This window comes from Siniperca chuatsi, linkage group LG19 (assembly GCF_020085105.1).
Source record: "Siniperca chuatsi isolate FFG_IHB_CAS linkage group LG19, ASM2008510v1, whole genome shotgun sequence".
Classification (NCBI taxonomy): Eukaryota; Metazoa; Chordata; class Actinopteri; order Centrarchiformes; family Sinipercidae; genus Siniperca; species Siniperca chuatsi.
In genome coordinates, this window is record NC_058060.1 from 13,593,699 (window position 1) to 13,620,540 (window position 26,842).

At 41.4% G+C, this 26,842-nt stretch overlaps 1 protein-coding gene across 1 annotated transcript in view; it reads right to left on the reverse strand.

The window, feature by feature from the left end:
- Window positions 1-26,252, reverse strand: part of sema5a (sema domain, seven thrombospondin repeats (type 1 and type 1-like), transmembrane domain (TM) and short cytoplasmic domain, (semaphorin) 5A) — a 117,088-nt gene extending 90,836 nt beyond the window's left edge. Inside the window, exon 1 of the mRNA XM_044177004.1 lies at window positions 25,622-26,252. The gene's annotated coding sequence lies outside the window, so the exon portion shown is untranslated. The remainder of the gene's footprint in view (window positions 1-25,621) is intronic.
- Between the last annotated feature and the right edge of the window lie 590 nt (window positions 26,253-26,842).

Sequence of the window (26,842 nt, forward strand, 5' to 3'; positions counted from 1 at the left end):
CAACCCAGACTTTGCTTTAGAGCAGAGCACACAAAGACAATACAGAGCTGCTTTATATAGCTATATGTCTGTCAGGCAGAGCACTTGCGTGTGTGTGTGTGTGTGTGTGTGTGTGTGTGTGTTTGGATGCGACTGACTGGGTGTTTGCCTGTTTATCACTGTGTCTATCAGATGGGTTATTGCCAGTTTTTGTTTGTTGTTCTGTGTCTGTCTGCCAATTGGTATCTGTGATTTTGGCGTCTTGTGTTTAGACCAAAGCACACACAGACATGACGGAGATGTTTGCTCTTTACTTTGCTGTCTATCTGTCTCAAAAGGAAAGTTGACTTTGTGAATGTCAGACTGACTGATTAGTTTATTATTGAACAAAATTATTGATTGATAAAAGAGTAAAATGATGACTGACTCGAAAAAAAGACGACTTACCAACTGGCTGACCGAGTGGCCAAATGAGCGAGTGATTCACTGACTGAGGGACCAACTAGATAACCGACTGACAGTCAGGCTGGCAGACTGAATGACAAACGATCTGACACAATAACGAACTAGGTGATTGACTGATGAGGCGCCTGAGTGAGTGACTGCTGCGTAAAACACAACATGAATGACTGACCGAGTGGCCAACTGACCGACCTTTCTTCTTTTCTGGCTGTCATGAGGAGTTTTTTTCTTCGACTTCTATCGTGCCCCTTTCTGTTTCTACCTTTCATTGACCTTTTCCCTCACTGTTTAATGCTTTCAGTCCACCTCAGTCCGCTGGGTGTCTCATGGGGGCTCAGCGGAGGATGACAGAGAGAGTGACGGAGTTATGATAGCGCCATCAAAGGCTCATCGCTGAACAGCAGGGTCTTTTCCACTTGACGACCCCCAGATCAGAGGGCTGATTAATTCCGTGCGAAGAAATGTTTGTCTCTCCGGCTCAGATGGCTTGTTTGTTTCAAAACCTTATCTGCTGTGCACAGAGTGGCTTTTGAAGCACAAATCAAATGTGCACATGTGCAGTGTGTCTTTTTTGCTCTTTCACATTCATTCTCTCTGTCAGACACACACACACACACACACACACACACACACACACACACACACACACACACACACACACACACACACACACACACACACACACACACACACAGTGCTGAATACATTTCACACTCCACTCCACTTCATACTTTCTAACTCTGTACTGATCTTTCTCTGCATTTGGATCGAATATGTCATTCTGCTTGTGTGTGTGTGTGTGTGAAAGAATGAGACACACATTGGGGCCTATGTGAGCATGTTATTTTGTATTATATGCAATATATTATATTACTTTACTACTGTTACAGATTAAAGAGTTTCCCCTCGGGGATCAATAAAGTATTTCTGATTCTGATTTTACTTAGTTCCCGTCAAGTCAAGTGAAATTTATTTCTATAGCACATTTAAAACAACATGAGCTGACCAAAGCGCCTTACAATACATATGCATAAAAAAACCCAGATCAACAGAGCAACAATCAACAGCAAAATAAATCATGCCTCTGCCCAGGCAGAGAGCAAGATAAAAATATAGCAATTTAAGTACAATTAAAAGCCAAAGAAAAGAGGTTGGCCTTGAGCTGTGCTTTAAAAGACACAAGTGAGGGGGCAGATCTGATTTGGTGGGGCAGTTTGTTCCACAGACTGGGGCCCACAACTGCGAAGGTACAGTCACGTCTGAGCTTCCGCCGAGCCCAAGGGACGACCAGAAGTGACTGGTTAGCGGACCTGAGTGACCTAGTTGGGGTATAAGGGGTTAAAAAGTCAGATAGGTAAGGGGGAGCCAATCCATGAGGTGCTTTGTATACAAACAGTAAAGTTTTGAAATTAACTCTAAAACTGACAGGAAGCCAGTGGAGGGAGGCAAGTACAGGGGTAATGTGCTCAATGCTTACCGCAACCAGTTAATTTTTGCTATAAAATGAGTATATACTGTATATCCTTGGTGTTGTTTGTACTTGTGCACTTCTTTGGTCAAAACTGCTATTTACAAATGGAAGAGATTAAAGTTTTGTTTATTTTTCTGCTGTGACAGTGCCCTCTACATAAGGGCTCTCCAAGGGGGTGTGATATTTGTCCTGACTGAATTTGATTGGTGCAATATCTGTGTGAGTGGGCACTCAAATAGTCAGTAATATCAATTTAAATTCCAACATTCACACAGGCAGTTAACCAGCTGGTGGGCAGAGGGGTTTTGATTAAGAAAAAGTAACATCTAGTGAGAATTAGTGCTAATGTTAGCAAGCTTGTTTTATGTTGTTTTTTTTTAATTGTATTTGTTCTTATTTTGTAAATCATAGCACTGAAGAAACACAATTTTGCTCCCCTGTTTACTGAATATTGTACATGGAGAGAATGACAATAACTTCTCCCTTGTACCTTGTACTTGTATCAACATTCATAAGCTATACAGGTCTATGATGGGTTCCAGGCAGTAGTGCACCAGGGAACAGAAGTTGACAGCATGTCTCCTAACAATCGCTGTCATGGAAAACATCCACAAAGAGACTTGAATGCTGTTTCCACAGATATGTCCAAAAACACTTTCATCCTCTTTTGAAGAATATGCACAATAGAAGAATCACTGCACAATCTATATTTCCTTGCACAAAAAGTGAGCAAGTTTCAGTTCAGTTCAACTTCAAAGCCCAGGGGAAAATGTTACAAATACTTTGTCACCAAGAAAGGTTTTGTTTGAAAAAAATCACTCACTCAAACACTGTTTGCTGATTCATATTGCTTTAGCATATAATGCTATATTTTTGCCTGCACATAATCTGACTCTGAGCCTGAATTCTAGTACGTTCCACAAACAGATCTATATTGGAATAAACATTAAATCGAACAAATACTGGATCAGTTTCCCACTGTCGGAATGACGGTGACGAGATTGCAATCTGTTGTTAGGTTTTGCAACCGCTGCATAAGATTTGGAAAACAGAACTGTGATTTGCTGTGTATTTTCTGATCTCAGCATATGGAGGGAAGTGACACAGCTGATGAAACACAGGCGCTGGGGACGAGGAGCAGCAGAGAGATTCTCTGGTGAAACCAACATCGCAGGTTCTCAACTTAGTTCAAAGTTTGTTTCACAAAACTTCCGCTGAAACGTTTTACAGTAAATAATCTTGGGGTCAGTTTAAGAAAATGTCACCCTCCTCTGCTCCTGAGTAATGGTTGTACACACCTCAGCTTCTCTGGTATTCTTTTATTTTTTTGTACATGCTGAAAAACACAATGAATCTTAAACACACCAAAGCCTGTGCACTGTTTTCAGCTGAAAGGCTTTTTTTTGACCAGCCCTGACTCGCCTGACCACAACTAAAGCTTTGGTCCAGTTAAATCTGGGACATACATCACACACATTTGCCACAGAAACACACACTGACTCTCCACTGTCTTGCTCAAAAACACACCCAGCAATTTCATCCGAGTCCCACCCTAACTCTCCAGAGGTTCCCAAATCCTGCTGTTATTTTTACTGAACTTGCTTACCCTCTAGCACTCATGCTGATGCATTACCACGTGACTGAATGCGGTCTGCGTGTGTCTACACAACACAACTCCAGACGAGGAAAGGCTTCAACAACAAGCAATATGTGACAGAGAAAAGTGACATCATGTGAGAAACATCCGTGTGAAAGCTGTCACATGCCACTAGATCACCAGAATGACCTGGCCCTGTCTTGCTGCCTCCATGATTGCTGGAGGTAGTTCAGGATGACCTGTGACTTAAAACAATTACAGAAATCCTGGCAGGGTGGCTCTTTGAATACAGAGCAGGGCTTTTAAAACTGCTCACTTCCAAATTTAGGTCAAGGTAAGGCAGAGTCAGGACTTGTAGCCTACACAGCCGACTTCATAATTACAGAGAATTAATCATTTCTGAGGTTGGTTGGTTCTTCTCAGCTTTTGACAAGGGTATTATGAAAATAGATACACTGAGTAATCTTTTCATTTTTATTCATTTCTTTTAGGAACTGTGTCTAGTTCCTCTTAAAAGAAAAGTCTGACATTTTGGGATATATGTTCATTTGCTTTCTTGCCTAGAGTTAGATGAGGGGATTTCATGTCTGTACCCTAAATGTGAAGCTATCGCCAGCAGCCCGCTAACTTAGCTTAGCACAAAGACATGACACGTGGGGAAACAGCTAGCCTGGCTCTGTCCAAAACATAATCGGTCTACCAGCAAAGATCAGCTCTAAAGATCAGAAACTAACATGTTTTATTTTGTTCATTATAAACAAATTGACGACAAATCGCTCTTTTACAGGGTGTTATGTGTCAGACTATTTCTTGGCTCCGAGCAGTTGCCAGGCAACAATTGCAGACTCCAGGAAGTTACTTGTCCCGACCAAGAATTAGTTCGGCACATAACTGCCCGTAAAATGGCAATTTGTTGTTTTTACACTGTGGTTTTTGTATGGATTAAACTAACAAAATGCAAAGTGCTAATTAGTGAGCTTTAGAGGTGCTGGTAGGCAGATTTTGTTACCTATGGACAGAGCCAGGCTAGCTGTTTTCTTTATGCTAAGCTAAGTTAGCTGGCTGTGGGCTGCTACTTTATATTTAGTGTACAGCAAATCTTCTCATCTAACTCTCGGCAAGAAAGCAATTAAGCATATTTCCCAAAATGTCAAACTTTTCTTTAAAGTTTTTTTTAGAGAAAGAGACCCTGAAGGAGTTCAAAAAATAAACAAAACCACATGCAGTAAGGACAGATGAATGAAACTATCAGCTTCATCAGGATCTGTGGACATCACACACTCTGCCTTTCAGTGCCAATTAATATTATTCCACCAGCCCTATCTCCACCTCAATGGCCAGGCTGCTGCTGCAGCTGCTGAGAGATGTATGTGTCAACTTGTGAAGAAATCTTGTGGCCGACCCAGACACTGATCGGCTGTTGAGACAGCGCCTCTGACACATAGCCCAGACCCTCAGGCTACCGTCTGAGCTGCTCTCAGTGTCAAGAAAGCGCTGTTCACAGGGAGAAAATTGTCACAACAACGTTGCGGCTCTGGAGTGGCTTAAATCTCAGAGAAGAAACCGATTTTGTCACCACTGTCTCAAAACTACATGTCACTGAGAGTTGATATTTCCATAACAACCTCAGCAAGGTACTACAAAGTTACCTCTCTGACAGGAAAGCAAGTGTTAGGTTGCTACCAGCTCATACAAAGTTTCGGAGTACTTCTTAAATGCTAATGTCATCGATGACTTTGACTTAACAGCTAGCACTGAAGATTAACACAGACCCCAATACCCTAAACTGATTTGCAAGCATAAGATCAGATTCCTTTTCACCCTGGAGATGATCAAAACAATCCCTTCATGGATGTTAGAATAATTTTCTGTCATTTTCTCAATGTTTAACTGCTTGGGTAATGCATTGGCATCAAAGATTTCTTGCACTTCAAAGCCTTTGTTGTCATTGCAGTGTATTAGCAAGGCCAATCCAGACGTCAAGAGCGGTGTCATCTGACGCCTGATCAAGGCAGCGGTGCAAAGATGGCCACAACACTTCAAGACTTACAACAAAATAACTCATCACAAATGCAAGAAATACAAACATTAAACCCATGTGCTGTACCGGCACATGCACACTCACCTGGGACTGCAGCGATAAGGGGCATGAAGCCCACCACTGAGGGATGGTGACGTTTTTAAAGCTTTAATTACATGCTTGGCTAACAGGTAGCCGACTGTCTCACTGGGCGCAAAATTACACTATCACAGTCTACAGCTGTGCACAGACGTGAGTCAAAAAATGACTTGCCATTCACACAAACACACCTGCCTTCTGCACCTCTGAGGTTAAAAAGCAAAGTAAGGGCACTCGCTGCTCTGCCAATATCAAGGGTAACTACTAACTAAAGGACCAGCTCATTGATCTGTACTTTCAAAAGGGCACAGATGCACCTCAGAAGAATGAAATGCTACCTTGATGCTAACCAGACTCTAAATTAAAAGAAAATTACAGTCATCCAAGGATAAATTCCTCTCATTCAGCTGAGAATGTGAAATCAGTGAGTGGAGACTTCTTCTTTTTGTGTTCTGCACAGAATACTGCGGTTTTGAATCATCCAATTACTAATATCATAATCAATCACATCAGCTTTAGCGGTGACAGGCTATGACTGGGGGAATGATGGATGAAATCTCTTACAGATAGATTTAACTGCAGGGGAGGTCGAGTCTCTTTTGTTATACTTGCGGTAAATGTACAGAGCTTTCAGCTGTGTGTACTGTTGGATCTTCTACAGCAGAGGTGGAAAGTTAAAAAGGTACTGCACTTCAGCATAATTTTGAAGTACAGTCATTTCCATTTTGTGAGGTTATATTGTACTCGACTATATTCAGAGGTAAGCTAAATATTTTACTTTTTATTCTTGTGTACTTTATATACCCGTTACTTTAAAGTCAGTTATTACAGGACTAAGGGTTTACATGTGGACCATAAGATATGCCAAAGGATGATTAGCTAAAACTTGCTAATGTGACGGATACGATTTTGGATTTTAAGATATTTAATCCATCAATAATCACCTAATTTATAATGCCTTGGACTTCCATAGAAGGAAAACATGCAAATCTTTCACCATTTAGTCTATTTTGACAGTTTCAGCCATGTTTTCCCCTTTTAAAGTGTACTGTATAACACCAGCAGAATATACATTATGGAGAAATTAGATCAGCTACAAAATAAATTTATTTCTTACACATTAGCTTAATGCAGACTACTTTTTATGGAGTGCTATTCAAAGTCTTTTTTTTACTTTACTAAAGGACATGATTACGTTTTCAGCTACTTGGTGAGATCTAGCAAAGTTGGTTAACTATATGGCATAATCTGCATGACAACATGAATAGCTAAAGAAATCGCATTTCTTCACAGTTTTTCTTTCTTTTAAATCTGGCACCTCACTGACAAAAGTCCCAATTGGTCAAACCCAAAGGGAAGCAGGGGGCAGGGAGAAGTCTACTATGATCAATCTTCCCCCATGTTTCTTGCAATCAACATATCCAAGATAACAAGACTAACAGGCTGCCAACTCCTACAGCTCAGTAATTATATGCCTGAAAAACAACAACAACCACCTACTTGGCACAAAAAAATCATACACACATATACTTCAACACACATAAAGGACCCACAGATGGGGAGGGAGCCATAAGGACACTGCCTTGAGATGAGTTGTCTTACTGTATCTGAAGAAATGTGGCAGGAGGGATAGTAAATTAGCTCTTGGCTCCACTGGAACCAATTAATTACCCAGGCGTGTGTATGTGTACGTGTCTGTGTGTGTCTGTTCAGTGCCTGGCCTTTGTAATTTGTCCCGTTAACACCAGAGACAGGCACAATAGCAGAAAGTTATAGCATTAATGAGTGGGAGAGATGGGTTTGGTTAACGGCAGCTGTTTTAACACAGAAAGGGTGCAGCAGAAGTGGTCTTTGTGTGTGCATGCATGTGTGTGCCTGCCTGAGTTTCCGTCTCCCCAAACATGTCTCCCAAGGGTAAACTGGAACAACAGAGGAGTCGGAGCCTGCAGGCATCCGATGTGATCGTGTCTCTGCTAGACCAAGCAAACAGATGTAGGCCAATCTCCCTCTGTCTCGCCTCTATATTTCTCCCTCAGTCTGTCTTCCTCTCTTTCTTTTCCTGCATGCTAGTGAGGAGTCTGAGGGATTGTGTTTCACCGAGCGCCAAATGGACTACTCCACTCTGACAGTTAGCCTCCTCAAAAATAGAGACGCCTGAGACTTGGAGCCACTTTCAGAACCAACCTGTACACCTTAGCCACAGGCAACTCGTGTCTCTGGATCTATTAAGGCCATGTAAAGGCAAAAACTTCAGCCTAACTATGGAATGTACTACGTAATTCTTCTTCTTTTCTGCTCACTTCTACTGGAGCAGGGCCTAAGGGTAAAGGCTCTAATTGGGCATTTGACTACCAGTTGGAGTCCAGAAGAAGACTTTATTAGTCAGTGGTAAAATTAGGAGGCACTGGACTTGAAACGTATTGATTCTGCATTCATATATATTACATGTACTGTACATACTTGCATAGTAACAGATACACAATGCAAGCACCTGCGCATTGAGAAATATGTTGTGTCAACATTAGACCAAAAGTTAACTTTGTTAACTAAAATTGCAGTGCTGGAGGAAGTTTGATATGTTTGTTCAGTTGCAAGCACACAGACATGCACACACAACCAAACTGTCCGGATTTGCTACACCAAAAGAATTTTTCAGGTTTACTAAAAAAGAGTGTTAAATAAACATATTCACTGTAAATATATTCATTTCACTGGTGTATCTTTAGAGACTCTATTTGAATAAAGTCAGTAGCTCTTCTTGAGGTCATGGGATGCTCATGTTGAAAGTGGCCAGTTAATAAGCTTATTTACATCATGTGAAGATGGGAGTGAGTAAATCAAATGATTTGTGCTGTGTCTTTGAAATTCAACACATTAACGAGGCTAACTTTTAACATCAGGGCTCAGTGATTAGGAATCTGCTGGGAGGCGGTAATTGCACTTTCTTCTGTGTAATCCAGTGTATTTCCCCCATGAGAGAGGCCAGGCTGTTTTTGAAGAAGCACAACAACTTACACATCTCGCAACACACTCTCAGAGGGGTAAAACCGCAAAAGCGAGGAAGAGTAGGGGCAACAATCACAAATATTAATAGATGGGAAGATGTCCATCATTACATAACTGCACCATAATGTGTAATGAGTTTTGATAAATGTAGTCTGCTTCAACACTGTCCCTAATAATAGCCCACAAAACTGTAAAAACGCCAATCAGATAAAACATTTTAATCACCATAACCTCTGCAGAATGCCAAACTCTGCCTTATGGCTCCAGCTCACTTCTCTTCTTCTTTATTTATTTATTTTTGTTAAAAATAACTTAAATTAACCTTAATGCCATCCTCCACTGTGCAGCATGAATATTCACAACTCTATTTATAAATTCCTGAAGCTGATAGCTGACGGCTTGAACAACCCATATTTTACCCCTAACACTGACACTCATTTAAGTCAACACAACTGTGCTACTGTAAGGTAAAAAGCTTAAGACCACACCACATATGACCCCATCATTATCTCACCCACATCAATAGATGCCATTATCTACATGCTTAAGTCCAAAGGCTTAATGATCAGGTTGTCCTTCACCATGTGCTCATTAACCACTGTGACAAAGCCTTTTGTGCAGGTAGATTTCCTCTGTAAATGCCAATTGGAAGGTCACGAGAATCAGTGAATTAGAGCACAAGTTGACAAAGTGCCAGGGAAGAAGCAGTGGTTAAATGAGGGTTTTACCCTCGTGGTGATATAGACAATGGTAGCACAAATTAACAAAACGAATTAACTAACTAACATCAGTGTAAAATTGAAATTGAAATTTCTCTTTGTAGCATTTACACAGCAATCTATAATGTTCCTATTATGACACACTTTCATAGCGACATGGAGGTGGGGGGTGATGAATTTGAGAAGCTGCCACACTTTGGAGACAAGGACAGGATGGGAGACATCAAACTTCTAAGGGAAATAGAAAACTGAGTCCCAAGCAGATTTTCTCCGGATGTCATTATTGATGCTGATCCCTCGGCGCGTCACGCTACACTCTTACTAATCAGGTCTCGCTATAATGTTTCCACACTGTCTCTTTCTCTGATCAATGACACTCTGCCCTCCTTTAAAAGCATGAAACTTCAGACAGAAAGCGTGAACTGCACAGTTAATCCACTCCGCCGGTGTACTGCTTAATCATCAACATGACACATTAGATGGACAGAGGGGCAGGAGAAATGTAAAGTAGGCAGAGATTAGATCACAGGTTTTCAGGGCAAATACACACACACACACACACACACACACACACACACGTGGCTTTGAGCAATTGTCTTTAAAAATAGGGATGCACCCATCTGATCCATTGGATCAGTATCTGGGATCCTGACCACGACAGGACATTACAACATTCAAACATTACATGGACAAAGTAATGTTAGATTTTATTACCCATGCTTGATAAAGTAGAGTGGTTCAGCAGACGAAGACTAATGTTACATCATATTAACAACAGATTTTTAGCAATTAAAGTACGAAACAAGACTAAGAGTCTACAACCATACTAGCTGGTCTGTCAGGCTGTACCTGCACAGGGTTGCTTTGAGCTAAATGCTAACATCAACTACTGAGCTACTGTATTTCCTCCTATAGTTATTTACCACTGCAGAAGGTAACATGCCTTTATTTGAAGCAGGCTTGTATTAGAGGCTGAGGTCATCTTTTATTTCTAATTCTATGTATTTGATAAGTAATAAGTAAGTAAAGTAAGACAAAAAGTAATATTTGTATTTTGGAACATAAAACAGCAAACTTAACAAACTACTCAGTCCAGCACTAGGCATGATGGGAAATGTGGGCTGTCACTACAATTTGTGCTTTTGCACAATTGTACGCAAACACATATGCATGCAGTCTTCAAAACAACAATGCTCTTTTCAGCTCATGTCATAACTACCTTGTAGCAACAACACAGCCTTTAAGACTCCATATTACAAACATTTGTGAATTTTTGAGGATGTCACATTCAGACAACTAATTGCAAGTCTTTGGGGTACGGTGCCACTGTGGCCCTGTAACATTGACAACACAAAACTAGTTTCCTCTAATTGACCTACATGAGCCTTGTAACAAATAGAAATTACTTTGATAATGTGTCATCACCTCCCCGCAGAAAAACGGAGAGCGACAGGGATTCGAGGCTACAAAGAGTGAGAAAACAGATCCTGTCTGACTGTGAGCACAAAAAAAAGTGTGTGTGAGTGCATGAGCACTAATGCTGTCTAATATTATCTGTCAGGACAAATCATGTATCAAACAGACTTATAAACATTTTATCATTTGGGTAAAGCTATAAAGATGAAGAATTAGAATTATCAAAAACTCTCCCCTCCATCTTGCTAGGAGGCGGGTGGATGGCCTATAATTGTTATAAAAATGCATGTGTCAGCAGGTATACAGTAGGAGATCAGGTGTGTGTGTGTGTGTGTGTGTCTGTGTGTAAACGCACTGAGCGGCTTCAGGCTTCATGTTGGTGTTTAATGAGTTTTGTGGGGGAAACTCCAAGGTTTCCAGGATAAAAGTAAGACGCTGTAGTCTCTATTTGGGCCAGTATTAACTCTCTGAGCCTTCGTAGCTGCAGGCTCTTCTACTAACTTGATTAAGCAGGAATGGGGTGCCAGGTGTTTCGTGCCCTCTCTTCACTGAAATGAAGCTTGCGCAAGGACAAGCTGACATGAACACACACATTTGTACACAAAGGGACAAACACACGCCGGAAATCTTTGTCTTTCTTTATAACCTTTTTTCTTTCTTTTAATGCATACATGCCACCACAACCCCTCCCAAAATGCCACCCAAGAGCAAAAACAATACCATCTAATCAGCAGCAACAGCTCCATCAACCTCCCCAACAGATGAAGAGACACACAAGCCGGTATGGCATGTTTCTATAGCTGTGACAGGTCTAATTTAAGCTCACAGCTAAATATACAGTACAGTGCAACGCTGCCCCTCTGAACCACACAGTTTCATGACGCCTTTGATGGCTCAACATCAAAGCTGAATATCATCACTTTTAACTCCAATATATTAATTCACTTTCTATGTTTAGGTTCTGCCTCATATTGCTGCGGAGATGAAAAAAAAGTTAACCTGCCCTCACAATGCATATTCATGCAGCGTACATTACATTACAACACGTAAGAGTCTCCAGCCACACAAGACACAAGCTTGTCTGATTTTGGTCGACTGACCTAAATTTCCCAAAACTTATGGAAGGTATTAATTTGGAAATACCTTCCTGTGTCATTATGATAACAATTACATGTTGTGGTCGTGGTTAATACTCCTTCCCGCTCTAAATCCCCAGGAGTCAGTCACAAGAATACTGGGTGTATTTAATGTGTGGTCTCCACTGGTGTTGACGCATCAGCCCTGGGGTCCATGTGGGCTTGATTGTAGGCCAAAAACAGATGTTCTTCCCCGTATAGGTGTGTTTATGTGTGTGTGCATGGTTTCTTCACCACGTTTAAGCATGTGTGTGTAGAATATGTGTGTGCACAGCTGTCTACCTGACCCAAATGTATTTCTTACTGCTGAAATGCCTCTTTGTCAGTTTGAGTGTACCTGACCCACTTGTATCAGTTTATGTTTACTTGCATGTTCCTCTGTGAGTGTGTTAGTATCTGTGCCTCCTTGTATTTATTTTTGTGTTATATTTTAACACTTTTAAGGGTGTTGTGAACAGCTGCTTATCTGATCCTATTTATTGGTATTTATATGTCTCTTCCTCCATCTGTGGACATGGCATGTGCCATGGTATTTGTGTTTTTTTTTATGTTTGCAAAAATTCATCTAAACCCTTAAGAAAGAGCTTGTGGGTGCATTGTAGAGCTGAAACAGTTAGACGATTAATCGGTTAGTCAATCCACAAAAGATGTATCTTTAACTATCCAAAATTAATCTTCAGACATTCTCTGATTCAGCTGTGAGGACTTGCTGCTTCTTCTCTTTTATATCATAGTTGAATATCTTTTGGACTAAGTCAAATAAAATAAGGAATTTGGATTTTTCAACGTAAATGAATGGAACAGTAACAAGATGCGGAATATATTTTCCTATGCTCTGCTAAAAGATCACTTGGGGCAGTTCTGTGCTCAAATGTTTGCCCAAACTCTGAAAGAAAAAATTGAGAAAACTTCCTGACAGAATGTTGGATCAGCTTATCAGCTTGCTTGACACACAGCTCCTCACTGTGTGTTGTTGAGATTTGGGAAGTGTGCACATCGTCTACTCTGCGAGCTTCTGCGACCTACAGTTACCCATAACACCCTTCTCTGTGTAGATCTGCAAAGATGTTTACATGCATCTCCGCAGAAGGATACTTCTAGCTTGAATCTGTAGATCTCTCTGTAGGATCTTGGGATCATTTGAATTTGACTACATTCTCTGTATTATGTTCATCTTAGACAAAATGATATACAAATTTATTTCAAGCTCATTTGATTATATGGTGACAACTTCCCAACTAGAGTCATTATAATCATGTTTTTTGTATCTTGTGAGTCTTATTCATTTTTTTTCTTTTTAGTGCATCTGAATCCCCACAATCCCTCAGATTAGCAGCAATTTAGAAGTATTTAACACAGATCATCTTATTTCTGTGATTACCCTCATTTAATACTGTAATCTCTACCATATTCCCAATTGTAAAAAGTCTAAATAATTTTGTTTTCTGTATTGAAATATTAGCAGACAAGCTGATGGAAATATTTTCAGTCCTGTGTTAGGTGGTTTGTAGTAGTATAATGGTGCAGAAATCGTCAGAAATCCAAAAGTGCATTAGCACATGGTTACACTGACTTGCATTGTTCAGATGCGAGCAGTCGGTGGACAAAGTCGGAAGAAATTTAAGTGTGTACGTGCGTGACGATGCCTTATAACTGTGCTGCGATTTGTGCTCCAGCTGAACACTCCAGCGAGTTCGTCTGGATGCCTGCATAATATTATATTCACCCCGTATATTATTTTGTGAGCACATGTGAAAATGTGGATATACACACACACACGAGACTGAATGTATTTCTGTGTCTGCCAGTGAATTCTTGGAGGCACCGGGCTGCTCGGCTGTCTGTGAAGAGTGAACCACGATGGAGTAATGGCTTTTAAAATCTTCAAAATGTGGAGAGAGGAGCAAAAGACTGGAGAGTGTGAGGAGGTGAGAAAGTTGTTTAGGGTCACTTGAGATGGATTACTGGTGAGAGGCCGGTAACAATGAGAGGAATAGAGGAACAAAGGCTGAAGGAGATGCAGGAGAGGAGGAAGAGTAGAGGTTGGATGAGATGAAATTAAGGGACAGGGCTTGGATGGAGGAGGTTGGAGGGAAGAGGAGAGGGGTGTTAAAGAGGTTAAGCAGGAACAAAAGGAGCGGTGAGTGAGGAGGAGAATGGAGAGGATTAATAGAAGATGAGTTTAGATGAAGAGAAAGAAAAGGACTTAGGAGTTTAGAGGCACTTCAGAGAAAGGAAAGAAGGGTTGGAAAGAGTGCCTGGGATCTCCATAAATAACACACACCACATGCCATAAAACTGCAATTCCTCACATCTCTCCTGTCCAGTGTGTATGTCATGTGTCAGGAGAGTGGCCCCACAGAGGTAATTGAATCAGGACATGAAAACAACAGGGGAACAGATTCATGGTGAGGTGGTCAGGCACAGCTGGAAAAGCAACAGTTGCCCTCTTTTAAACCAAAGGGAAAGGAAACAGTGGTATTTGGAGTATCTGGGACTGCGGTGTCTAGAGAGCTGACTCTACATGGCCTTTCACAGGAGCCACAGTTCCAGGTGCAACACAGTGCAGTCCTGTTTAACATCCAATTCTATTCCAATTCCTCGTGTCTTTTTATTTTTTTAGACCGCCTCTACCCCATATGTCTCTGTTTTCACGAACACAATAGGCTTTTTTTAATTTTAATTAATTTTTTTTTTAAATGAAAACTGCAATCATATCATCACGGTGTGAAAGGATGACAGAACGAGTGAAAACTGAGTCAAACACACCCCCTGACAAGGAAAAGCAGACTGAAATAAACCAGTTCACACAAAAAACACATATAACAACCAGGCCGCTTTTACAGGCTCGAAAACTGAAAGAGGGAGCTTAAAGTGCTCTGTTTGCGCTGCATTTTGATCCGGGCTCATCAAGCAAACTACCACTATTGTAAAGGGGAAATTGCCTGTAAAAACTTCCCCTCTGCTACCTCATCCCTCATCCCTCAAACCGGAGAAAATCTGGAAGTGCAGGTTCATTGTGGGAGCAGTGTGTAAATAAACATAAACAACACTAGGTGTAAACGAGAAAAACGGGGAGAAGTCTCTACAGCTGGCCCAGACTGTTAATGTCTGCACTTTTTCTATTAGACGGGACCCCCTGGCTGCTTCATACAATTATGTTATTCTTCTGGGGCTGTTAGTGTGGGTGTCTGCACTGTGAGACTGTGTCTGGAGGTGATAAAACAGCAGAAAGCACATAAATAATGACTTAATGATCCCCTCCACCCTTTGCTATAATGATGACGATGAAGTTTTCCAAGCTGAGACGCTTGTGGGGCAGGGTAATCCACATGTGGCCTCCAGGTGTGCTCACCTCCATCTATGTTACTTCTTAACCTCCCAACTCGCAAAGGCTATGTCCACTTTTACTTTATCTGTCTTTTATTATCCCACCATCGCTGTACATCCATCTGTAAATGTATTCTTTCCTGTGTGAGCATTCATCTTGTTGCAATTGTAAAAATATGTCTCTAATACGTATGCATATGAAAGTGGGAATGTGGATGTGTTAGAAACAGAAGAGAGAGAGAATAAAGGAACGGAACAGGTAATTTTGAGTGACAGAACATGTGGGACCAGACGCAGAATCAGACATGCGGCTAAATTATAGTCCAGCCGCCGAGGCAGAAATAACAGTTTGATTTGCGTAATTGTTTCTAGGTACGTTCTGCTACCACTGCTTCACAACAATAGCAGTAAATCATGTGACTCTACACTGCAATTAACATCCTTTACCTCCTTCACAGTAATCATGCTCTGCGGCTAAATATGGATGATGATTTGTGTTAGAAATATTTTAGCCTTTTCTGCTAAATGTATTTTTAATCGTTTTAAAAGCAGCAAATTCGAGTCTGGAGTCTGAATGTCATCGATTCACACTGGGAGAGTGGAAAAGCACGACTAAGAAGCACTAAAGAGTGAGAATCAAAGATGAAATAAAGAGTCCGTAACCTGCCAATTACTATAATTGCTAAAAGTGATGAACCCTGAATATCTGAGAGGGTGAGAAATCACACATGGCTGTGTGCATGTGTGCTCATATGCAATTACTAAAAAAGCTCCCATCTTTTTAAGTCAGGCCAAGAAGAAACATATATTTGGAATAAGAAAGTGTTAATTATGATATATGGGGACCGAGGGGGGGTGTTATGACAGGTTACAGTTGGTCTCATTGTGTGCAGAGAGACCTGCCACTGCCTGTGGGTGTTTGGACTGAAACTGAGCTGAAACCACTGTTGTTTCATGCCTATTAACAAACAACACTGGCCATAAAAGTGAACACAAGGATTGTTAGTGTCCTTGAGTAAGTTACCACATCCCTCCCAGATCACCCTGCACTCTGACATTCCCATATCAGAGGGAGGGCGCGCGAAAAGATTATTTCCCTCTGGGGATGAATAAAGTATTGTATTAATATTTTGGTTTTCAGTACCAGAGTGAGAAGGTGGGTGGGAGCTGTAATGGGGTTGAGGGATAGGAGCAAAAACATCCCCTTTTCTCCAAAAACAATTCTGAATGGTTTGTAGATCTCCAGCTACAAATTTCAGGTTTTTGTAACACAAGCAGAGGCATTAAAAAGAAGAAAAAAACTTGACTCGCACAATCACCTCCTGAGTATCAGCTGCTTGATGGTCTCTAGCAACAGTTTCAGTTTCCTCTTCGCATTGTGCGATATAACTCCTTTTTGTGTGCTTTTCTAAAGTCAATAAAAAGACGTCGACCCTGCAGGAAAGAATCCCCCTTTGCCCTTAACTGCTGCAGAGAAGGGAACACTTTTCCACCCAGAAAGCCTTTGGGGAACAGCGTGGAGCACAAAATAGATCAGGATGCTATGGGGCCCTTACTTCAGAAGGGCAGAGGTCTATTTTTAATGACAACAAGAGCACTGCAACAAAGTGTTGTGGTAGGGCAAGTCCAGAGGAAATTTATCCTCTGTGTAGGAGTTCCTCCCTCACTGTGCCTGTCTTAACAGTTCTGCAACAACTTGAGTCAAAAACAACTGCTAAGGTTTCCTGCAACAAAATCCATTTTATCCTTCATTTATAATGATTTGACTGAGCTGATCTCGGCTTATCCTCATTAAGGAAAATCAGACGATTATCTACGCTTCTCTTAGTCTCCTGCTGACAAGATACGCAGTGAAAGAGTGAGTGTTTTCATGCAACTGTGGAAGGGCAACGTGGAAGTCGGGGTCTGGGTTGGGGTCGGGTCTGGTCAAGCTAAGGTCAACCAATGGGGGCATTCCCATCTCTGAGAAAGTGAAACTGGAGCCTTTCCTTTCAGAGTCATTCTGCTGACCTCCAGGGGCCGGACACATGCAACTGAGAGAAGAGCTGCATGTGAAACTAATACTAAAAACTATTAATATTCTTCATATTTGTACACAGGGATATTTTTGTTACTGCCTTGACTTCGCTCTGGTCACCTTTCATCTATCTGACCGCCTGTTTCTCTGTTGAATCTACATTATATGATGCTGCAGGGTTTAAAGCTCCTCTTTTGCTACGTCAACACAACAGCCCACAGTATACAACCTTAATGTGTGTGTACAATGAGTGTTTTAAGGCACTTTTAAGTGTTTATTTGTATTTGAGTCTTCTCTTTTCTATGCCAGACAGAGGAGGGAAAAACAACATCTCATCCCGGAGAATCTTTAAACAATCCACTTCAGTCCCAACAGGGCAGAAGAAGCACAGGCAACGAGTCAGCACAACTCTTGAACGTAACTCACTTCTCAGGGGGTTTCAGTAACACAATAGAGCCAGAGCAGGAGAATAGAAACATTCTCTTGTTTCATGAACAGCATAATCAGACCACTGTATTAGCCAACCAACACTGTGTATGGAAAAAAGGACACTCCTGGCAATACTTCTAGAATGACTCCATTGTCTTTTACAACTGATATCCTTATCACTGAAGCCCAGTGCCTAGACTTTTAATAGACTTAATGTTCCATAACAAAATATCCCTTGAAACCAAACTCCCACTCGTGTACAATAGTATTCAACTCCAAATGACCACTTCCTCTCGTGCAAAGAGCTTAAAAAAATCAAAGTCAAGTCAGCTTAGCGTACTGTAAGTGCGCAATCAACAAAATAAGGTGTTCACGGCTGGCAGACAGCCAGGCAGCCAGGTTTCTAACTGAGGGTTCATTCTTCCTGATGGTTTATTCAAGGAAGAATGAAATGCTATTCAGAAAGAATAATAAGTGGTTTGCTATTCACTGCTGGTGGTTTAGATCAGACCACACATCCTCCTCTCAGAACTGAGGCAGCATTGTGTCTACGCCGGCATAGACTACACATTCACATTCATGCCCTACACAGACCAGTAAAGGGCATGACTCATGAGAGTCTCATGTCTGGAGTGTGTGCAGAGTGTGTGGTGTTTGCAGGCAAGGGTATGGAAAACAATACAGTAGGTGTGAATGAAGAAGGACTCTCCCATCAAGACCATGCAACTGTATTTTCTTACTTGTTTCTCGCTTTTTACTTCCCTTTCAAGGGCAATGGTTTGGTTTCAGGCACACAATGAAGTCAGAGGTCCTTCAATGAAATACTATGTAAATTGCTGCATTATTAATGCAGTAACCCTACTTAAAATCCCATTTAGTTTCCTTATGAATAATAATGTTGTATTTCCACCTTTGCTCTTTTTGATTGATTTTTAATTCTAGCATGTTTTAAGGAGAACATTAACTGTGAATACATTTTCACAGAAAAAACATGCAGAAGAAGTGGAAGTGCTTTTGTTAATACTTCCTATGAAGACCGCATGTATAGTGCATTATGGGGGCATTTATAGTGAATTATAATGCATTTATAATAGTTTATGACTACACTCATAAATACACATAATGCTTTGTGATGCACTATATCAACAGTCATATAACATTATAGATGGGATTTATAATTCATTATAAGTCTTATGGATGCTCTTGACTAGTTATAAACTACAGGTTGACTGATGGGGCTTATAATCCATTATGACTACCTATACTCACCTATAAACACCTCATTAATCAACTGTAATAAGGACTCTGTTGTAGATTGTCAAGCAGGGTAGCAGGGAAAGAACCCAAATACAGGTAGGCAGGGAAGGTGAAGATCAACCATTTAATGATAGACACAAAAAAGGCTTACACAGATTTCAGGCAGTGCATGCTTCATCATAACGTTTCATTGTTGGTAAGTAAAGTGTAATTCATTTTCATGCATTTAAAATAATCTAGAAGTGATTATTATGTAAGACACCAAAATGCAGAGAATTGCAGGCAAAGTGTGTCAGTGTTAAGGAATGCAACCTTAAGGTATAAAACCTATATGATATATTCTAAGTAAGAAAAAGACAAAATACATTTTGTCAAGCTTTATTTTGTGTGTGTGGGTGTGTTGGGTGTAACTATTACAGTGGCTGCATACAGTTGTTGATGGTTTGTTAGAACACCCCAACTCATTGCTTTCATCCCATAGTGAAAATAAAGCTTGGCAAAATGTATGTTGTCTTTTTCTTACTTTGAATACATAATCGTTTTTCAAATTTTGGTGTGTTGACACTGTGAGGACACTGTTTGGAGACAGATTTTAGTGTGTAAACTGAAAAACTGAAACTGTAAAAATGAGGGGATTTTGAGGATTTTGAAAAGTGAGGGAGAAATGTCCCCTTCATCCCCAGTGGAAAGCACACCTGTGCTTCATTTTCTCTTCCTTCAACTTGTTTTTCTCTTTTCTGTCAGTTCTCCCTTCTCCTCTCCTGTCTTCCCTTCTCTTGCCGCCCGTACCTACTTTTCTCTTTCATGTCTTGTCCCGTCCTGTGTGTCTCTCTGTCCGTCCCTCTATAAGAACCTCGAGCACTGACAGATGAATCCAGCAGATGCGTCCAGGGACTGACTAGACCGCAGCCTCTTGAGAGAAACTCCTCCTTGTATATTTAACAATTTCCCTCCAACCCTCTCGACCTGCCTGTCTGCTCGTCAATCCTTCCATCTCTACATAATTCCTCTTCCTTTTTCTTTTCGCCTTGTCTTTCTCCACTCAGAAAGCAGGCGTCTCCCCTCTTTGTCTGGGAAACTTAAGTTCTTATCTTTTCACCTCTATCTGCTCTGTCCAATCTCCCCTTTCTCTCTTTTTATCTCTCCTCTAATCTCTGTATCTCTCTTCTGTTCCCATTTTTTCCTGCGTGGCCGAACTACAAGTAGTGGGCCGCTTTATCTTTTAGATGTTATCACAATCATTCATATAAGGTCGGATAAAAAGAATATAGCACGCTCTGTAATTTCGTTTTCTTATTCATCTGCTGAGGGAAGCATCCTCTTGCAACTTGAATATTTTTTTTCGAGGATATTGCTCTGATTAGCCCTTCGTAATGATTTCAAAGTGGAGATAAATGTTTTCATTTGCTGAAGATTAAAGGATTTTCCGTATTTATATCCTCTCACTGATCAAATTAGAGCTTCTCTGGCTGTTTGCAGTGGTGCGATAGATGAAGCTCAGATAGTTCTAAACACCTCACATCAAAACAGCTTCTTATCGTCTAATGATATGCTCTGTAAAAGATAAGACGCTGCGATGAACATCCCATGAGGGGTAAAAATCTCAAACCCACGAAAGACTTTAGCTGCGTTACGTCTTGCTGATATGAAAAACATATGGCAAACACAACATCACATGACACACAAACAAATACACAGAAAGCACATAACCATGCACCTGCTTTAGTAATAGGTGCAGGCTGCTAATTTAGCTGTGACTATACATAGTGACGAGTGTCAAAGTCTCACAGGAGGCAGTCCAGTTTTGCTCTCACCTCAGAGGTATGAGCTGCTGCCTGAAAGAAGAAGCTCCTATAAAAGAGAAATATACGAGCTGAGTGCTGCTATCAAATGATCCTCTCATTCATGCTTCAAAGTCATTCATCTTCCAGAGAAATACAGCTGGGTGACGGCCCAGAGAGGGGAAAAAAAGAGTGTGTTTCTCTCTGTGTGTGTTTGGTGACAACTCATGACTCATTTCACCCTTCAAATGGCCCTGTGGCACTCAATCAGTCAATAAACAAAGACCAGCTTCACTCTTTCTTCCTCGATCTCTCATTTTCTTTTCACCTCTCTTCTCCTTACTCATTACACCTCGTCACACACACTCCTCATCTCCTCCCCTCAGCTGCTCTCTCTCTCTCTCTCGCTGATACAAGTGCGAAAATAAAGTACAACAAACTCCAAACTTAAATGAGTTTACAATAATCGCTTCTCCTGTTGTCACAGAAGTTTGGATCCATCTCTGTTTAACCTTTCAAACATCCTCTTGGCTTGATCCCCCAGTGAAAAAGAAGCTTTGGGGATTATTTAATCGTGACCCAAATAGAGTCTCCCTCTCCTTCCTGTACTGGCAACGTGGTTAAAAGACAGATTCCTCTGCTGTTTGAGTGGGGTTTGAGGTTGTAGTGGAGAGAGGGACGAGCTAATGTAGTGTAACAGTGCTGGTGAGTGAAGGCTGCTTTAGCTGTGTTTATTCCGTTTGACGTGTGGACATGAAGCTGGATGTTTTACTCAAACCGCAGACATTCATTCTTGCATCCAGGCAGCAGAAATAATAACACATCCAGGATCGCATATCGCTTGCCTGTGCTTCCCTGCCGCACTGTGAACTCAAATTATTTCCTACACCTGCCCCTGTGCTGTTTCTGCTGTTTAGCATGCAGTGTGAAATGATCCCAGCCTCCTCTGCCTGTTTTACAAGGATCTGTCCCATCAGAGAGCCGGTGTGTTTGTGTTTCTACACATGCCCACATCTACTTTTTATCACTTCATTTCCAGCTCTTTTCTCAAATCACTCTTCATTTTGTATGTCTGTGTTTCCACTTCAACTCACTTTACTCCATCTGTGTAGCATTATAGTGTAATATTCTTGGCAGAAAACAAATTCACAATGTGTTTTTTCAAAAAGGGCACCATGCCAGTTTTTTAAGCTACACACCTTTCAGATCTGACCTTGACGGAAAGAGATGTAACTCTGCTCTATCTGTATGGCAGCGACGTAGCCATCATGCAGACTTTTGTGAGGATAAACAACAGATGCTTTGGGGTTGCATTGTGCATCCCGCTTGATAGCATCCTCACGATCTCTATGGCAACCGTCGTGACATTTTAGCCTTTTAAGAACAGAGGTGGCGTGGATGATAAACGTTTTGCCAACATTTTCATTTCCTTCGTGACTGACGGGGCACTCAAATCCCCTGCAGGAAACCTTGGGGCAGCCATGGCAACATCTCACTAAATAACTGAGAGTGGTGGAAAAGAAAGAATTGTTTACTTATACCCTTGCAACTTTCTCTGTTATGTAGAGGCAGGTCAGACATGTATCTGAGTATGTGGCAACTGGCACACATGAACACAAAATCCCACTAAAAATGAACATAAACATTTTGAATCAGTGTCTTCTCACATGTGGGATGATTCTCTGGAGCTACTACAGTCTTGAAAGCCGAAGTGGCAGGAAGAACAAGGGAGGGATGAGATAATGACAAAGTGGTTGTGATGTATAAATAGCCTGTGGTAGTGAGAGGACAAAGCACAGCGGGAAAGAACAGCAAACCACTTTAACTATTGTTTGAGTTTACTTGCATAAGAGCAATAAATCATCCACAGAGGAGAATTTGCACAATCGGGGCTTCCATGCAATTCACAGCCAATAAACCCAGATCTTTTGTGAGGCTGTGTGTACAGGGACAAACTATCTCAAAGCCCCATCTTGCTGGTGTCAGATAAATAAGTAACCAAAGGGCCTTAAAGAGCACCGAGGGGGCCAGAGGGTAATGGCTGTTTAGTCTACACGTGCATGATAATGCCTTTCACTTTCACTCTCAACAGGGCTCGACCCCCAAGGGGATGCCGAATCACAAAGGTCGACAACAATGGGCTTGTCATTCAGTGAGTTTCCATGGCGACCACTCAGCCCGCTGAGGCCACAGGGGTCATTTTCATCATGGAATTCTCCTGGCTGGGACTAATTGCTGTGTTTGTGCCGGTGTTCTGTGTCAGTGCTCAGGCAAATTCCCAACACAGCGCAAATATCAATCATGCTAATCATATGGTGCTCTTCACCAGGGGCTGGAATGTGTGGCTGGTTTCCATACTACATGCTCATCTGTTTCTGTTGCTCATCTCTATTACGGGGCAGGAGTGTAGGCGTTAATGTTGTTTAGGGCTGCAACTAACGATTATTTCCACTACCGATTAATCTGTCAATTATTTTCTCAAATAATCAATTGACTTTTTTGGTCCATAAAGTTCCAGAAAATTCACATCACATTGGCATAGAAAATTTATCCAACCGAAAGTCCAAAACCCAAAGATATTAAATTTACTAGTATAAAAGATCAAGAAAACCAGAAAATATTCACATCTGAGAAGCATGAACCAGTAAATTCTTGGCGTTCTAGCTTAAAAAAATCACTTAAACCATTAAGCAATTCTCAAAAGTGTTGCCAATTAATCAATTAACAGTTTAATTTACAAAATAGTGACAAATGTCCGTCTCAGTTTCCAAGAGCCCAGAGTGACGTCTTCAAATGTCTTGTTTTGCCTGACCAATGGTCCAAATACTAAAGATATTCAGTTTACAATGATTTGAAACAGAGAATAGCAGCAAATCCTCACACTGGAGAAGCTGCAACCAGACAATGTTTGGGGGATTTAGCTTAAAAAATGACAATTAGCAAAATAGTTGCAGATACATTTTCTGTCAAAATCGAGTAATGACCAATCGTTGCAACGCTAATGTTGTTTTTGATCCATGCAGTATTTCTCTAGCACTTCAGCTGCAATATAAACTGCCAATTTCAGCCAAAAGGCCTCATGTCACATGATTTCTTGATACAGCATTTTCACATCATCCCTCTCTCTCTCGTTAGGTATTTCTTTTTCATCCCTTTTCCCCTCTTTTCCCGCGGGGATTTTAGCATCCTGACGTCTAATAAAGGCCTGGACGCTGCGAGTCCAAAGTGATTCTACCATCTGGACGAGGGTCCTTTGGTTTTCCATTGGTAAGCACAGTGTGAAAGGACGGATGAGCCACAGCATCCTCATGGGTCTGTGGCCATAAGATCAGAGGAGGCTGACTGTGTTTATCAGAACTGCAGCTTTCAGGTCCCAAAAGCTAGCACAACCACAACAATCACAGACCCGTATGAATACCAATGCAATGGAAAAGAGTGTCCGCTCTGTGCTTTGTACTCTGGACACAACATCTGAGTCAAAATTTGCATGTTTTCTAAAAAGGTGCTTGCCTCAGGCTTGAAAAAAAAACCCCAATGGTGAATAAGTGACTTAGTAAACAATTATGTCCTGTTAATTGTACACTAATCAGCATGTTCAGGGTTGGAGTTTAGCATTCATCTGAACCTGCTGCAGGGCCGCTAAGAGCCAAGGACAGAGCCGTGGGCTAACTGAGAAGCTGTGAATTCATGCCGCACCTGAACCACATATATTATCTCCTTCACAACACCAATCACATTTTTCACCTACAGCACAAACAGAGCTTTTGCCATTGTTTATTTAACTTGACTAATCTATTTGAACTCGCTCACTGACAAATAGTACATTGGATATGCTTGGTTTCATTTGGAATGTGTTGAGTGTAAGAAAAATGTTCAAATGAAGCTCTTATTCTGCTTGTAAAATTAGTTTTTTGACAAAGCCTTAGGTAGAAACTTTCAAGGACTCAGCCCTGGCTCTGCCAATATGTGGGATGTGCAGAATAAAAGAAACTCGGCACATCCAGTCGCTTTCATTAACTGTAAAATACAAGTAGACCACTGTACCGTACACAATCAGCATGTTTCATAAAGGTCACACATTCTGTTCACCTCCTTTGCGCATTCAAAACAGTGACATAATTTCACCAAAAGAAAATGGGAATGAACATTTTCAGACTGAACTAAACACAGCAGCAAATACACTTTAAAAGTCACATAAGCAGAACCCGCCGAGCTACAGCCACTAATAAAACACTTCTGTTATTAAATTCAGACATCTTGACACATTTAACCAGGAAACAACAGAGTGTGAAAATTTCCCAATTTGCATTTGGGCTTTCAAGGCACTGACATTTTCAGGATGGGTGCACAGCTTTCTTCTAGACTAATTTCCTTTTTTTAAAGCATGAGCAGTAATATTTTTCATGCTTCTCCCAAAATGCTCTTTTCTTTCACTGCAGTGAAACTACTGAAACCATAGTCCATGATGCCAGACCCTAATCATTTGTCATAAGATATTGAAAGAGGAAAGGAATTTGTAGAATATAAAGATCTGATGAAAGCTGCCAGGGACCTGCTGATGGCTGCACTCTGCCAGCACCACCAAGTGGCCGGACATCGCAAAGTAAAATGCAAAACTTCTAAAACTGATTATTTACGTTATGAGGATTTTGGATTTGTGGATTAGTGTATGGTTCCTGTAAGATGCTGGCTTATTCCCATTCTGCAACATATTTTAACCTATTGTAACTTGTGATATGAACGCAAAGTAAATGCTATATGACCAGCAGTAAAAGTCATGGGTTTATTTTCAAGGGAAAACAAATACCTCGCGTTTAGAAACGGAATGGCAGCAGAAGCCTGTAACATATCTAAACAATAAAAGCAGCTGCACAATCCTTAATAAAATATGATTTGGCTTACCAAGTGAGGTGCCCAACTCCCGTTCATCTAGTAGGGAGCGAAGCTGCGTGTCTTGTCCCGGTGAGAAGAGTGGTAGGGAGAAACAAGCAATAAAGATGATGGATATGAAGATGGTATATCCTCAGTTCTGCTGTGTCACTTGTCAGAAATCGACCTCGGTAAAACTCCGTCTCTCTCTGCAGAGATTCCTCCGTGCTCTCTCTCGTCCCTCCGGAGCCCTGCGTGCTATTTCTGCCCAAGAGAGAGGCGCTCTGTGCCGGTGGCTCCTCGGCGCACGGTTTGTAATCGGACACCTCACTGTCGCGCTGCGCCACAGACACTGTGCCTCCGCTCTTGGAGGGGGGGGCGGACGCGGGTGCCAAAAAAGCAACGGCGCCGAAAAAAAACTAACAAAAGAAAACTGTCCTTCAACTAAAACAGTCGGAGCTTGCGCACAAAAAGCCAAGCGGAGTGGAGGTGGGCGATGTGTCCAACGCTGCTCTCAGTCACAGCTGCGCATCTCACGAGCAGGGTTTTGATGGCTGAGGAGTGCGCCCCCACTTTGCGCGTCCGCTCCAGCAGCGAGGAGAAACGTGGCAGCGGCGCACAGCTGTCCTGCAGGTGGAGGAGAGGATTAGAGCCCACTAACCTCTGGAGCCACAAGTGGGCTGACTGAGATTTGGACAGTTTGAGCTATTTTGACATCTTTACCTCAATGCAATATGGCTCTCTATTGATTCCAGCAGTCCAGTTCTCTTGTAATTTGTCTCTTCCAGGGAGGTCAGAGGTCATCGTCAGCCTCAGAAATGCACGCCCCCCTTCAGCATTGTTCATTTGCAAGTGAATCCGTTTTGAAGTATAGCCCATAACCCATTGACATAAAAAAAATCCTTTTACAGTCTTTCCACCTGCAAATCCTCAAAACTGTGCTTTCTGTGACCGAGCTGGTGAGGATTCAGCTTCAAGGACACTTGAGCAGAGAGCTGCTCACTGAAAGGGGGGCTTGAACCCTGTCATGCATATCTGTAACCAGCTCCAATATTGTGGATGAAGTGTTTTGTAACCGCTATACACATCTGAAAAGAGTTTTTAACAGAGAAAATGAGCAGCAATGAAAAGTTCATTCTTCCATTCAGCTCTGTTTTGAACAACTGCAAATTGATCTTTTTAGAAAGTAAATATATGTCATGTCTGATATGAGTGTGTTTGTGTGCAAGAAGAGGGGAGCAAGACAGAAGGTGA